This window comes from Magallana gigas, chromosome 8 (genome assembly GCF_963853765.1).
Source record: "Magallana gigas chromosome 8, xbMagGiga1.1, whole genome shotgun sequence".
NCBI lineage: Eukaryota > Metazoa > Mollusca > Bivalvia > Ostreida > Ostreidae > Magallana > Magallana gigas.
The window spans coordinates 5,370,429-5,380,774 of record NC_088860.1 but is presented as its reverse complement, the minus strand read 5'-3'; positions in this window follow the sequence as shown (position 1 = coordinate 5,380,774).

Here is a 10,346-nt window from a genome sequence, read left to right as displayed (position 1 = left end):
TAAAAAAGTGAAAGAGTACAAAGGAGGTCACAAAAGGAAGCAGCATGTTCATTAGACAATGTTCAATAAGAAATTGAAGTTAGTTCTGGTGAATTTGTTGAAAATATTGAAATAGATCATGTTGTTAATTGTGTTGTAGATAGCAAAGAGGTTCAGGGTATCTTATTATGCTCAAAACAACACATTATTGAGAATTTTCAAAACGATGCATAAGCTGTTCAATATTACACAGGTTGTGGTAGGTATGAGCACTTCATGATGTTTTTTGCACTGTTTAGGGCCAGCAGCATATGAGCTGGAATATCAGTGTGCATCATTGCACCCAAAAGATGAATTATTTTTTACCATGATGAAACTCAGGCAGTGCAAAGAGGATTTTGAATTATCACTTTTTTTAAATATCTAAATCAACAGTGTCAAGAATAGTTTCAACATGGATATTTTTTTTTTATATTTCCAGTTAAAGGAATTAGATATTTGGCCATTTAAAGAGTTAATTATGGAGTACATGCCTGCAGATTTTTTTGTGCAATCCCCAACAACTTGACGAAACAGAAATTCCCATCTAAAAACCATCTAATGTTGAGAGCCAGTCTGCTACATGGTCAAATTATAAACATAAAAACACTCTAAATGTTATGATAAGGTGTACTCCGAAAGACTCAGTTTCTTTCATATCAGATGCATATGAAGGATCTACAAGTGATCGTCAAATTTTTTAAAGGTCTGATCTAGTAAAACCTGAATTAAAAATGTTTCAGTCTGGTGACAGTATTATGGCAGACATGGGAATAATGGTTCAATACCTGTTTGCAAACCAAGATGTTTTGGTAAATACTCCAACTACATGTATGCTCAGTGGAAGATCTCAACTTTAACCCAACGAAATGGTAAAAGATAGACGATCCACATTGAAAGTATTACAGGGATGGCCAAAAGTTACAAAATCTTGAAAAAAGAAATGTGCAAAGGTAGGGTTCAACTTAGTTCTAGAATTATATATATTTGTTTTGCATTGGCAAATTTCAGAAGCAGCATTGAAGACAGGTATGCATAAGCCATTGAAAGCCAACAATTTTATAATACCTCTTGTTAATACAAAGTTGCGCTGCACTTAATAAACACAATATTTGTATACTTTTGTTCTTAATTTACCTAAAAAGGGTGGGTAAAAATATCAATAATTTTCAAGGGTGGATAAAATACAAATGAATTTATTGATGTTTCAGAAATATTCATTTAGCATGTACATGTGACAAGTGCTTCTACTAACGTAACATTGCATCATGTTAAATCATGACTATAAGAATATTTACTGTCGTCCATACAGTTTTGAATGAAATTACACAATCACATTACATGCAAGAGGCAATGAATGGTCTGACGTGTTTCTCATAAAAACTCTCTAATTTTGGTATAAGTGCACTCTTACAGTAATCTTCGTCCAAGCTATTTCTTGAATGAAAAGATCAACAAAAGTGTACAGCAAAGAAACATTTTGCGCTGCCAGAGATGTACATTTGACCTTGAACTTGATCATAGTATTGATGTCCAACATCTAGAACAATTCTATGATTTTCTTCTCTAAGAAATTAAAAATTTTGTTCCGGATGAATTTTATCTTTTCCCCATGTAAACAGACATTTCACTTCAACAACTGCTTGCACTTGATCTGTAATTATAATTGGGGTGGCTCCTAAATATGAATGAGACTTGCTTACCTCCAATACTTAACAAAGGATAAGTTTTCTTTGCCGATCCATGCGGTATATGAAGGTAGCAACATTGCAAAAAACTTTGAATACCCAACATTAAACTTTTTCAACTAAATTCCTTGTACTGTTAGGTATTTGTCAAAAGTCACAGTCAATGCATCAAAACGTTTGCACAAATGCCATTTATTATCAAAATAATTCAAAAGTACAACTTGGATCGTTAAAACACAGATAAAAGATTTAAACACATAATTACGTCAACGATACAAACCGTACGCAACTTACTTGTGTCCTCTTCGTTGTACATTAATATTTAGTGAATATTTCAAATTCAAAAATTTTGTGATTGTTAACATTGGAGGATTTGATGATAGGTGGATTTGAATGTATTTTGCTGTAAAATACCCCTGCAGCAGAGCAATAAATCTATATTGTACTCATGCCTACAGTACGACGTGGGTTTTAATATAAACTGTCCAATGGACATTGATATCATCGACGTTTTTTTTGCTTTTAAGTGAATTGATTGTTATTCCATACAGTCACTGATTTACACCCTATTGAAAGTAAATTTTCGGCGAAATTACACTGCATACCAACAGATCCGCGACAAGGAAGCTTTAATGTTGTGTAGAATATACGCCCTTGTAAGATGAGACAGACTGAACATGTAACTTTGACGAAATAGGAAGTTACATTACCGCTTCTATGCAATCAAATGAAGAATCTAGACTATACTTACTAAATGATAGATAAAAGTTTGTCAAAATCCACCCTCGCGGTAGTCCTTTCCTAGATATATTTTATGAAAATCGATTACTTGTCATCGCACCTGTTATTTCGGTATCAAGACGGATATTTACCTGAGTAATGCAAGGGACGTAACTATGCACAAGAACAAATGGGACACAATATCAGTTGAATTGTGTTGATAATGGACAGGGTAAAAATATCTAAATTGCCGTTCTTTATAATGAAAAATTCGGACAATTAAACCATTTACACGGGTTTTTTTAAAATGTTAAATAATTACTGATAATTATTTTCAGAGACTCACACAGTCATAGAGAAATCGATCATGTACCGTTACATATACCAGTAGCTCAGGTATAATTAGACATCGGTTTACGCAAGAAAAGAGACAGTTTTAATTAGCTTGTCAATGGATTATGAAATAAACTACGAGGCTTACATACCTGTTATCTGCCGCTTGTCCTCCGATTTCACAATTTCTACTATAAACTTAGTGAACACAGTTTATTGTACTCTTAGTACATACATGTTTACCTCATAAGGAAAGAAAGAACTATATTTTAAAAACAGAACTTTGTATCAAATTTACGCTGATATATTTTCCGCAATTCAGGAATCGTCGCGAACAAAGCGGAAATTGGATACACGCGGAAATAAACCTGATATACGGTAGTAGTCTATTCAAACAATAAAATGCTTTCTTTGGTGATTCATTCGGGATATGAAGGTAGCGACATTGCAGAAAAAATACATAACCCGCTAACACATAACCCGCGTTAGCGGGTTATGTAATTTTTTTCTGCAATGATCGCAGCCTTCATTACTCGAATGAATCATCATAGAAAGCATTTTTTTGTTTATATTAACATCTTTCTTTTAGCCAATTGATAAATTGATTATGAAAAGTAAGTAAAATTCACTAAATTACGGTTAATGTACGTAAGTACGTTAACTAAAAGAAACAGCCAAATCGTCTCCTGTGAGACTTTGAGTCTGACGTCGTCATGATTATTTCTTGCAGTCCGTGATTTTTCCTAGGTAGTTGTAGGTCTCGACCAATCGATAAACTGGGCGTGTCAAATTTGGTCCTGTCACTTTCTTGTCAATTTCAGCCGCTGTAGATTTCGACCAATCAATAAACGGGGCGTGTAGATTTCAATCTGGCTGTTTCTATAGAGCTATGAATTAACCATAAGTTTCCGTAAGAAATAGAGGGATTAATACTTGGTAGATGTAAATATTAGTTAAATATTGACCTAATTATTTGTTTGGCCTAATTTGTATTAACTTTTAAGTGGCCCTATTCTATTGTAAATTGATTAATATTTGTCCATAAGCTTCGCTAAAAAAAACATCCATGCTGCATTTCATTTCGAGGTAAATCACAGTTTATTCTTGGAGTTTACAGGGGCACTGTTTTCCCCCCAAATAATGTTCTGCAGTGTAATAAATACTTAACAAATAATTTTGTCATCACAATTGTAGTATTCTCTACATTCACAGTATTTGTTGTCATTAAATGTATTGGTTTGTTAGTGATTTTTTCGACAGTAGTTCACTGAAAACATGAAAAATGACAATAACAAACCGCCAACCATCTCAAAAATTCATAAAGCAAACTACAATTCCAAAAGCAGAGCAACACGGATCTCTAAAAAGATATAGGATTAGAAGCCTAGGAGGAGAAAGCATCCTCTGTTGACAGGTCGCACCCGCCGTGTGCTTATTGTGGAGGTCATGAAAAGACGGAAGAAACCGTAGTCAGTACGGTGTATAAATGATGGTCTAGTAAGTCAGCATGTCTCTTAATGAAACATTGAACTTGCTTACAAGGTCATTGTATCGACCATAGAACGTACGAAAAATGATTTTAGTCAAGGTTCTTGATATTCGTTTTCAACATATTGTTTGTGAGTAGCTTGCCTCGTTTAATAAATTGTTCGTATGCAGAGCATGCTGTCGCATAGCGAATAAACCCCATAAGCAGGTGATGGTATAAGGAAAGTTTAATTAAAATCATCACGTTTATCATATAGTTTTTTTGTTAGATTACCATTAACGTCTTTTTTCTAGTAAAAAAATTTCAAACATGAAACAGATGTCCCAGGATCTGTGGTATCTTTTATTTCAAGCTAACTGGGATATATTGAGTTAACATACATTGCCGATCAGACCCAACCTTACAGAAAATAAACCCTAACTAAACCCTAAGTTTACTCTCTGGGTTTGCTATGGGTTTACTAGAGGGAACCCAGAGTAAACCTAGAGTACACCCAAAGAAAACGTTTACCCAGAGTGGACACAGAGAGTAAACCCCAATCAGGTGTATACCCCTGAAAGTAGACGCTACATGTGTATTCGGAATATACAAGGAGAGTAATTACAGGCAGAAAGATGGTTTGATAAAAGACGGGTCTGCTTCAAACTTCAGTGCGTACAGTTGACCCCAAAAGCAATTCCCTAGTAAACCTAAAGTATAGCCTGAGTAAACCCAAAGTAAACCCAGAGTGGACCCAAATTTCAAAAAGCAGACCCAGAGTAAATCCCAAGTAAACCCAGAATGTACACCGGGGTTTAACTGGGGTTAACTCTGGTGTAATGTTGGGTCTGATCGGTACTGTAAGAGTGAAAGTACAAAAGTTCAAAACTATTTTGAACAAAAGTCGTCTAGGTCAGATCGTATCATGTCATTAGTTAGGCCCTAAATGCTATTTGAATTAAAGTACATGAAGTTTAAAGCCAACCTCAAACCAGGCATACTTGATCAGCTACATATGTAGATTACCTTATTTTCCTTTAAAATTTGGACACTTTCAGGAGCCTTGCAGCAGACACACAACTTTAGCCCATTCCGGAGCAAGTCAAGACCTTGCTCTCTCAAATGGAATAGTGCGTGTATTAAGTGCATCTATTTCTGTTAACACAAGTAAGAATACAGAGTAGGAATCCAAGACTTTGAACAGTTTAATGTTTGCCAAGGGTTGTCACTACTTTGGGTGCCACCAGACACAAAATTAACATGTTTATTGCACATCTATCAATAAAACGCTACAAACGCTTCACTGCAAAACCATAAATAGCAGCGATAAGCTTCAAATGCAAACTTCGTACATTTTATGATCTCACAAAAAACTTCAAAAGTCACTCCAGGGTATGAAGATATCCGTCAATACAGCAGACACACGGGTTTCAAACACAATGGACATTTTACCCAGTATTATTCCAAATCTTCAACTGTTTGCTATAGCAATTAAGAAACCGCATTATATAAGGCGGATGTCTCTTTTGCATTCCACGCATTACTTAGCATAGAAGATATTGCTCTATTTAAGGGTTATTAACACGAAACCATAATTCAATACTAAGACGTTTTGCTGTTTAATAACAAAAAGGTAAACATTAAATGCTATAAAACCGTGCATTGGGGTAGGGGAGTTACACTGTCAGTTGATGCATCACGGAATAACGTGCCCAGTAAGAGCCATGCAGGAGATCTTGCAAGTGCAGTTGGTCATAAAAGGTCTTTGCAAAGTCATCCATTCATAGTAAGAATTTTAAATCGCACTCCTTTCGGATAGGAGCAGCTACTACTATAGCTCGTCAGAGCGAAACACAAGTCGTCAAACCGGCAGGTAGATGGCAATTTAATGCATATCGCACTTAAATTCGTTAATGATAAGATTTTTAGGCTGTCCCAAATAATCCATTGGTTATTTGTATTGTATACTAATTGCTAAGCTTAACATCTACAAAGTGTTGTGCACATAGGTGTCAATAAAGTGTGGATCATAGGATTTTCCATAGTCAAAAGTGCAAGCATAGAGCCCAGAAAAAGAAAGGGGGCTTAAACTTTGGAATACTAAACACCAAAATTTGGTGGCTAGGATATGGACCTATGGTCCTTACTCACTTAATTCCCAAGCTTCGAGTGATCTGAAGAATCGAAAATGACCCTAATATATTAATCATACTCTGTTGGAAAAGCTCCAAGCCACACTGAAACAAATAACCAAGCATTTCCCACGTTTTAAATTGGTATAGTCAAACCTGCTCCCTAGATTCAATTGGAAGGTATACAGAAGACATTAGGGCTATGAAGGACTCGAGAAAGAGACAATAGAGAAGTAGTATTGTTGGTTACAGTCATGAATGGACGCTCTTCTAAACACCCTCAATTTTATGATAAGGATCCAAAATAATTTCAAGACGACGGTGTTCACTTGTCAAATAACGGAAAGAGCTAGATAACTTTGAAAAGGCTACCACATCATTACTCAATATTGGGGGGGAAAAAACAAAAAATGAGCGAGCTCTGCTCGCCGGTGACTATCTGTGTTGAGGTACTGCCGCCGTCACTAATAGCCTTTGAATCTCCCATTTCGGCGGTTGCAGTTCCAAAAATGTCTGAATTAGATTTGTTTTAGACAACAAGCATTTATGAACCCTGCAAGTGTCGTATTTCGACCGCACCTTAACACAAATGAAAGAGTCGACACATAGTCTACGCTCATGACACGTCATGGTGGACAGTTGATCCCAATTCAAATATGCACATGCTAAGTATTGTAAAAGTTGTGTCAGTTGGGGGCATTTAATTGGCATTCAATGTTGCTTTAATTATTTATTTGGCCTAAGTAATGTTAAAATATCCAGTACGAAGTGAATGCACTTGTGTCTACCCAGTGCATGATTAACGTCATATTTGCGTATTGATTACGTCATATTTGCTTATGGAGTTTGTCATATTTACGTCATATTTGCCTATAGATTACGTCATGTTTTGTTGCTTGTTATTTTGCTTGTTGCTTGCTTGGTTTTGTAAAAAGGACGACCTGCGGGAGTCCCTCCCCCCCCCCTCCCCCTTGTATTTCACCGCGGGAAGAAGCGCCAAAATAAATTAATTTCAGATTAGTTGGTGATCATGTTATTTATCAGGTATCTGGGATAAATTTGATTCATAATCACAATGGATGTTAATTATTATAGACAAGTGTAAGTTCATTAATTGTTTTTTTTATATTTATTTTGGCGATTGTGGCCAAGACCAACGTAATAAAATCTAGATAATATTTACAAACATGTTCAAGTATTTTTGTTTAAAATGTTACAACATATTCAATCCTTAACTATATAACCTATTGACGACCCTTATAACCCTTATCCTTAACCTATGATGCTACCATTGCCCCTATGTTAAAGGCACTTGTGGATAAATCAGTAAAACCTTTACACATTGCAGTTATCCCATATGGGATAACTGCATATCATGAAAATAAAAAACACAGAAAATGAACAAACCTTTATTTCGTTTTGAAAGAAGATTCGTGTACAACTAATACACATACAAAAAAAATAACACACATCTTTTGGAGTTGATAAACTCATTTGCCATCCGGGATGCAAGAGTTGAGGGCCCTATAGGGTAAAGTTAAAAGTAAAGTTGCAATTTGAGTAAGATTCATGAACTTCATGAAGGAACAGAAACATTTTCTTTGTTGAAAGAAGGAATGGGCACACTGTCGTGTGGAGGAGTAACTGTTGCAAGGTTAAATAAATTGCTATCGGTTTCAGTTTTCATTTTTTTCGATGGAGGATTTTAAATGTTGCTCACATTCTTTAGTTGCTCTTTGGACTCTCCCTCTCTCTCTCTTGTATTTACGGACTCCATTTATGCTTCGGTGACTCGTTCTGTGCATAGTCATTTGCTCATCTAATCCACTTTGATATAAACTAGTGGCACACGTGCGTTTTCCTGATTGATTGGTAAAATTGCCTTCCAATCCTGCTTTTTCACACATACTATTCATCAGATTCTAAAGCTTGTTCATACCAACATTCTGTTTCGAAAACTTAAGAACTGCTGCTATAGGTCGCTTGTAAAATTTCCCCTCACCAATAATCCCCAGGTAAGTAGAGTATAAGCGTTGCAGGCTCCGGTCAGTGTCTTCATCTGTGAAGTAATGCTTTATGTTCTTGTGTTCTACTTTGCGATGTTTGAGACCGCCTTTGAATGTTTTGTTGGAACGACCAATAAACTGAACGAAGGGACCAACTTCATCCTCACCCATGGTAAACTGAGAGACTTCTAAGTCATGATGCTCATCTCGTCCTCGCAGGCAAAAAAGCTTACAGTTGTAAAAGAAAACCCCATGGAGTAGAGATTCGCTTGTAGAATACCCAATAACTTCATATGTCCATAGCTTTTCCTCCTGTTCCTTACTAATGGGATCTGCCTGACGAATTTTTGATCCATAATCTAGAAATAAAGTAAAATAAATGAGTGCATTTTATAGTAGAACAAAAATTATTTATATGGCTGCTTTAAAAAACAGACACCTAGCACAGGCAAAGAAAAGCAGGGGACTAAAACAGCTGCACAACACATTATTTATTATTAAGAGCAATAGAGAAGATACGTTGGATTAACATGCGCGGATATAGAGACAGTCTTGGAATAGGGGGGAGGGATTCAGGACCTCTTCAGAAAAAAATCCAAGTTTCTTATATTCACAGTAATATTACCGAAACCTTGACTCGGACCCCCCCCCCCCCCCCCCCGAAAAAATTATTATTTATTAACGTTATGCTAAAGATAATAGGGGGGGGGGGTGATAATTTAAGGTTATCCTAATAATCAGATAATGGCGCGTCCATAATGAAACCTATCGATTAAAATGATCACTTGCCTTTAGCAGTCAGCAGTTTCATCTGTGCATCTAGCGTCTTCTTAACTTTGAGGAAACGGTCGTCCGTCTCACTCATAAAGTTGTTGGTGTTCCCTTGCTCACGCATGCCTCGTAGAATCCCAGTAGTAAGCAAATACAGAGACTTTGGGGGGTAAAAATCCCCGTTTAACTTCCTAACTTCCACAATGAATCGTGTAAGCCAGTGGTTAACATCCTCCACGGTAAACACTGCAAGCTCAGGGATAACTTCACCATTTTCGTTGCGGGATTTTTGCCATTCGTCGAACACCTTCATGGCCCATGATGTGCTCTTCTTTGTGTTTGGTGGAATTGCGTCTGAAATAAGTTCATTCAAATCACCGTCATCAACGGGTTTTCCAAATCTGGCGCGGTTTATGACCAAATCAGTTTTAACTTCTCCGGGGTTTGCTCGACATCTATGTCCATATGCACATCTGAATACTCGTAATCAGGACTGATATTCAGTTCGCTAAAATAAGAGACCATCGTCTCTTCTTTAATGTAATCCTGTTCTACCTTGTCTGCAATCTGACTAAGCTGAATGTTTTCCTCTTTATTGCTTAAAATGTCGAAAGGCGCAAAATCTGACAAAAAATCTAAATCGCTAAGCTCCATCCTGAAACTCTTACCGCATGTCTCGAAATTATTAGGAGTTGACGGTGCACGTGACATTTTTTGGCCGCACTTTTTGAAAATGATGCAAGAATGATCACGTCGAAATTGGGGCTCTCAATGAGATATTTTTATTGCACATTCTAACTTTTTTTGCGATGTTCATAAAAGAAAACACCATAACATTTAATGAACATTTTTTGGTAAATCATAGGTTAAAACAGATATTTCATACATAATTTAACTGATGTATGGTGTTGTGTAAATTATACCATGGTTTGAGGTTCACTTGTAAGCTTTAATTTCCAAAATTAAACAATTCAAAGAGGAATCCGTTAAAGTGTAATATATGAATGGTTTCAATTCCGATACCGGACAATCAAAGAAAAAAAGAGTTTAGGTTAATCATAGTTGTCATGTAAGGATAGGGCTCTTTCTTTGAATTGCTTTCTAGTAATTTCGAAGTAAATCTGCAAGTTAATTCATTATCCACCTTGGTAATAAAATCACTGCACATATAAGAGATTTAATTGAGATATATTTAAATTGCAGTTAAAAA